The sequence below is a fragment of the Tiliqua scincoides genome, chromosome 1 (genome assembly GCF_035046505.1).
Source record: "Tiliqua scincoides isolate rTilSci1 chromosome 1, rTilSci1.hap2, whole genome shotgun sequence".
NCBI classification, from domain to species: Eukaryota; Metazoa; Chordata; class Lepidosauria; order Squamata; family Scincidae; genus Tiliqua; species Tiliqua scincoides.
The window spans coordinates 202,816,195-202,822,448 of record NC_089821.1 but is presented as its reverse complement, the minus strand read 5'-3'; the positions used below and the strand labels follow the sequence as shown (position 1 = coordinate 202,822,448).

The 6,254-nt window shown below is 46.3% G+C and overlaps 1 non-coding gene across 1 annotated transcript; it reads right to left on the bottom strand.

Moving 5' to 3' along the window:
• Positions 1 to 1,414: 1,414 nt before the first annotated feature.
• On the bottom strand, positions 1,415 to 1,486 carry TRNAE-CUC (transfer RNA glutamic acid (anticodon CUC)). Its single transcript has one exon. It is a non-coding gene; the product is annotated as a tRNA-Glu (tRNA).
• Between the last annotated feature and the right edge of the window lie 4,768 nt (positions 1,487 to 6,254).

Genomic DNA, 6,254 nt, shown 5'->3' with positions numbered 1-6,254 from the left:
AATTTGGGAGAGTCATTTATCAATAGGAGGATGTGAGCCCCCATTGACAGCATGGTGTGCCTTGTCAATTGTCAAAAAGCTGATGGTGTGCATTGACCATTTTAGTGCTTTGCCAGTGTGCCACGAGATGAAAAAGGTTGAAAATCAATGATCTACACAGTCACAAATATGAAGTCTCCTCTTTGCCCCCCCCCCCCAAAAGGGGCACAGCACTTTGGTCTATCTTTAGGGGTGGTTTTCTTTTTTTTTGTAGGGGGTGATATTTTTTGATTAAAAAAGGAAATTGTGGTGTTACATGTTTTTATTCCAAGGGCACATTTTAATAAATTATAATTGCTTTAAATACATACTAGGTAGGTGATATATAGTATATATAATGCCAACAGGAGCAACTTCAGCATTATTTCTAACTAGAAAAATAATCTATTTTAATTTCTGAAAACTATCTTAAACACCAAAATGTAGTGTTTGGTGTTTTTATTTGGATATTTTAACACCAAAAAGGCAGTGTTTTGTGTTTTGAAGCCATTTCAGTCCAACATTGCATATTTGCAATAGGGACCAAATGTGTACATCTATGGGCTGGGCAAAAATGGGTTTGACCACACACACACACCCCTCTCTTTCTATATCATCCACACTGTGGGCCCAATCCTATCCAACTTTCCAGTACCGGTGCAGCTGCAATGCAGCCTTGAGAGAAGGGAACAAAAGCTCCCTTATCTGGAGGAGGCCTCCATGATTAAACCCTCACTGCAAGATGCAGCACATGCTCCACTGGCATAGCTGCACTGGTGCTGGAAAATTGGACAGGATTTGGCTCTCAATGTGAAGAGGTTTTGACTGAGTGATGGTGACTGAGCCAAGGTTGTGGGGTGAGCCTCATGGCTGTGTAGGGAGGATCTGATGTCCACACAACTCCAGTACACCACTCTGGCCCTGACACTACTGGGCTGTGCCCCAACCACAGGAGCTGATCCTCTGCCTTTAACCAGAACAACCTGGCAAGCAAGGATGAAGAAGTCAACACACTCTCTTTCTTGCACCCATCTGCCTGGAAAGAAATCTCCCTTCCTCTGCTTCTGTCTGCCAGGCTGCTCCTGAACAGCCAGCACAGAAGTGCAGCAGGCAGAGCGTTCCTCTAGCAGTGGCACAGGAAAAATGCAGCCCCGGGAGCTGATGCCCCTGGATCTTCCCAAGCAAAGCGAATGGGAAGGTGTGCTGCCCAAAGAAAATAAGGAAAAGTTCATGCAGGGTGCAAAAGTTTCTCCTTTTAAAAAATCTTAATCCTGTGCGACGCGTTAACGCAACTACTTCTTATGCACACGCCAAACAAACACATCTGTGTGTCAGGGTGGAGAAGATTCTGCATTTTGTAGTGAATGGCAGAAAAATCAGTACACAAAAAAGAACCTTCCCTGACCGGGAATCGAACCCGGGCCGCGGCGGTGAGAGCGCCGAATCCTAACCACTAGACCACCAGGGAGCTGACAAGCTTCTTACGTTGCTTCTTTTTCAGTGTGCTTGAAGGGTTTCCTCCTTTCGGCGAGTCGCCGCCCTCTGTGCTTTGCTCTTCTCTCACCAGCAGTGCAGCCCCGCCCCCGAGAGCAGGCCCAGCCAATCAGCGTGAGAGCCTCGCTTCCCTCTTCGGAAGGCGTTCTTCTGCGATAGAACGTTGAAACACAGACCTTGCAACACTCTTAGTTCTGCTGTCACTCCTTGGCATTCGGGCCGCTGCGGGCACTTATATGTGTGTGAATGTCAATGAAATATATTTATACACATTTATATATCTGTGCTCAGCTTACCCTTTCAGGCTGCCTTGTACAGCATTGACATGAAATATATGAAATATATTTCATTGACATATGTGTGAGAGTATATATGTGTATATTTCATTGACGTGTGTATATGTCAATTTCAGCGACGTGGAGAGGGAGGATTTGCTGCATGGGTAACAGCCTATCCTTCATACCTACTTTACCCAGGCTTCCCGCACTGGAGAGGACACTCTGTTCCAGAACCACCATTCAGAGTGTGATACCATAGTCTTCCGAGACTGAAGGATGCCAACTAACATATGTCAATGAAATATATTTCATATATTTCATGTCAATGCTGTGCAAGGCAGCCTGAATGGACAATTTGAGCCCATTGATCTCTGCTGCAGCTTGAGGAGTATTTTATTTTGTCTGAGGAATTTTAAACTGGGGATTCATAGTTATCCAAATGTTCATAGTTCAATGGACATAGTTCAATGTCCATAGTTGTCCAAATGTTCCTTTCACAGCCTAAACTTGATCCTCATCCTGCAATCTAGGGATAATAGAGCATGGTCATTCATTCATTCAATAGCCTTTACCCCTATATCTTCCACTCAGATTGGGCACTCAGCCTTGCAATAAAACCACAAACAAGTTAACTCTAGTTTTAAGTACTGCAACACAGTGCCAACTGCTGCCACAAGGCACAGCGATCATCACCAATGGAAAGGACACAGGCAAACGTGCTCCCTTGATGTCTGAATACTGCTTCCTAGCTCTGCTTTCCCTCGCACCATCAGCATTTCTGGTCTTAAGTTCAGTTCCCATCCAGTCCTTTATTGCTTCCAGACACTGGTGTAGGGCTTTGTATTATATACTGTCTTTCAGCAACAGTTTACAAAGTAGTGTGTACAGCGAAATAAAGGAACAGTCGGCTTCCTGTCTGCAAAGGGCTCACATAGTAAAAAAAAGTCAAGAGACACCAGCAAAACATTCATTAGGAAATACTGTACAGTATGCTGTGCTGGAATGAATGGATACAACTAGCCTCCCCTGCTAGACAGAAGAGTCTGTGTACCTTAAAAGGGCTCTGTTTGCCAAGCTAGCAGTGTGTGCCCATAGAAAAGACTGATTCCTTCCAGCCAAACTGAATCTCCTCTAACTGCACCTCTATGGATAAAGTTTCAGTTTGTTCCTTTTTATCCAGACAAAACTGTCCACAGACACTGCTTAAGGCTTTCTCTGATCACTCCAGGGTCAACCAAATCTCTGGCTGACTGACTCACCCCAATTGTGCATGATAGGAGCCTGTGAGCCTTCATTAGCCAAAGGCCACAGGGAACAATAACAGAACAGTTCTGATCAGAGACTTGAGGGACCCTTCTTAGAAGGGAAGGCTTAGAACAGGAGAGTTGGAGATCAGTGGCAGCCCCTCTTCCACTCACATATTGGAGAACTGATTGTTTCAGGGGAGAGACACCAGTAGGCAGCTAGTATGGCAGAGGCTGCTATACAAAAGAAATGACATGTCTCCTCCCCTTCCCCCAAACCACTCTGGTGAATGGGAGGAAATGTAGGGAACATGTTTGTCTTCAGCAGCAGTGCCCATGGTCTGATCAATCCCAGGCACTGACCTACCCTGACAGCTTCAGGGTTGAGCAGTGAGGTGGCAAAGTTTGCAGACAACACCAAACTTTTCTGAGTGGTGAAGACCAGAAGTGATTGTGAGGAGTTCCAGATCTCTCCAAACTGGCAGAATGGGCAACAAAATGGCAGATGCGCTTCAATGTCAGTAAGTGTAAAGTCATGCACATTGGAGCAAAAAATCAAAACTTCACATATAGGCTGAGCTGTCTGTGACAGATCAGGAGAGAGATCTTGGGGTGGTGGTGGACAGGTCGATGAAAGTGTCGACTCAATGTGCGGTGGCAGTAAAGAAGGCCAATCCTATGCTTGGGATCATTAGAAAAGGTATTGAGAACAAAACGGCTAATATTATAATGCCTTTGTACAAATCTATGGTAAGGCCACACCTGGAGTATTGTGTTCAGTTCTGGTCACTGCATCTCCAAAAAGACATAGTGGAAATGGAAAAGGTGCAAAAGAGAGCGACTAAGATGATTACGGGGCTGGGGCACCTTCCTTATGAGGCTCTTCAGCCTAAAAAAGAGGCACCTGAGGGGGGACATGATTGAGACATACAAAATTATGCAGGGGATGGACAGAGTGGATAGAGAGATGCTCTTTACACTCTCACATAACACCAGAACCAGGGGACATCCGCTAAAATTGAGTGTTGGGAGAGTTAGGACAAAAGAAAATATTCCTTTACTCAGCGTGTAGTTGGTCTGTGGAACTCCTTGCCACAGGATGTAGTGACGATATTTGGCCTGGATGCCTTTAAAAGGGGATTGGACAAGTTTCTGGAGGAAAAATCCATTACGGGTTACAAGCCATGATGTGCATGTACAACCTCCTGATTTTAGAATTGGGCTCTGTCAGAATACCAGATGCAAGGGAGGGCACCAGGATGAGGTCTCTTGTTATCTGGTGTGCTCCCTGGGGCATTTGGTGGGCCACTGTGAGATACAGGAAGCTGGACTAGATGGGCCTATGGCCTGATTCAGTGGAGCTGTTCTTATGTTCTTCTTTTGCTTCAAAAAGCAAATCCACACCTGGATTTGCCCTCCCGTTTGCCCACTTGCCCAGGAGGGTGGATACAACAGATGTGGAGAACAGCTACCCCAAGTGTCTGGAAAGATTTTCTTCAGTGCAGTTGGGAACAGTTGTCTCTTGCCACCAAGGTCAGCCATGCGTAGTCTGGAAATATGATAAGTACACGCTTCATACACAACCAGAAGGGGAAGATGGCTGCACTGGTGCTCTTGTGATCATTCTTTAAATTGAGTGGCAATTGCAAATCTGGGAGTGTCATTGATTCTGTACAATCCACTCCAGATTGTAGAGGTGGATCCAAAGAAAGTCTCAAACTAGCAGTGTCTAACGTAAGGTCCGCTTACCAGATGTATCTCCTGGAAGCTCTTTATCCAGCCCCTGTTATGATTGGGCTCTCCCAGAACTGCCCTTTCAGCAGCACCACTTCTGCCAAGGCTCTGGGAGGGAGAGACGGAAGAAGGGCCCAATCCTATCCAACTTTCTAGCACCGATGCAGCCATGCCAAATGGCATGCGCTACATCCTGAGGTGGGGGAAGCAGTCATGGAGTCCTCAAGGTAAGGGAAGGTTTACTTACTTCGGGACTGCACTGCAGTTGCATTGATGCTGAAAAGTTGGATAGGATTGGGCCCGAATGCCTCACTTCTCAGTTGCTGAGCTGCAAAGTGACACTGCAGCAGAAGTGGTGATGCTGCAGCAACATTAGCAATGCTTCTTCTGTGACCAAGGACAGCAGCCGAAGGAAGTGGACGCAGACACAGGGCTGTTCACATGTTATGCCATTGCAAAGCCATCTTAGCAAATCAAACACCATGGGTGTTTTGCCACTAAGCTACTAAGCTAGGCTTAGTGTTAATGCATCTCTTTTAGAATATCTGCCTTTGTTTTGAAACAAACACCCCATACGTCATTACACCATTAAATTTCTGCCCTGTTGCATATACTCAACAGGGATCAAATGTGTTTACCTGTGGGCTGGACAAAAATGGGTTAATGTTAACATAGCTATAGTCACCAAAGAATTCTGAATCCTCACAGGATGTCAGCCTCAACTCCACCGAAATTAAACCCATTTTTGCCCAGCCCACAGGTGTACACATTTGGTTCCTGCTGCGTCTATGCAGGTTGGGCACAAATGGCTTCAGCACTCTCCTAGGTGTGTTTACTTGGAAGGCAGGCAGGCAGGCAGGCTCAGGTGGGGCAATTCCTGATTTCCCCCATTCATCCTGGAGGGTGCTGCATGCTGCAGCCCTACTGGAGCCTCTGGACATTCAACTCAAGTTTGCAGTTAGAACCACCCACAACTTAGTCATGGAAGACAACAAAATAAAACCTGCAATAGTGTCTTTGCTTCTCTTTCCAATGCTGATTGTCAGTACAAGCCGACAGTGGAATCAAGCCTGAATTAAACCAAAGCTTGATTGTAAGCAAAAAGGCGAGCGAAAGCACAAGCCTATGCATATCTACTCAAAAGTAAGTCCCATTGTGCCCAATGGGGTTTACTCCCAGGTAAGTGTAGATAGGATTGCAGCCTAAGAGCCCAATCCTAGACATGCTTACTCAGAAGCCCCATTATAATCTATGGGGTCTACTCCCAGGTAAGTGTGAATAGGACTGCAGCCTAAGAGCCCAATCCTAGGCATGTCTACTCAGAAGTAAGCCCCTTTATAGTCTATGGGGCTTCCTCTCAGGAAAGGGAGGCTAGGATTGCAGCCTCATTCCGCTCCGCCCCTTGCAGCTGCCTCCTTCATTGGTTTGCAAAGCGGGGCGGAAGGAGCGCGCAAGGCGAGCCAATGAAGCCCGGGCTTGGGGAAGC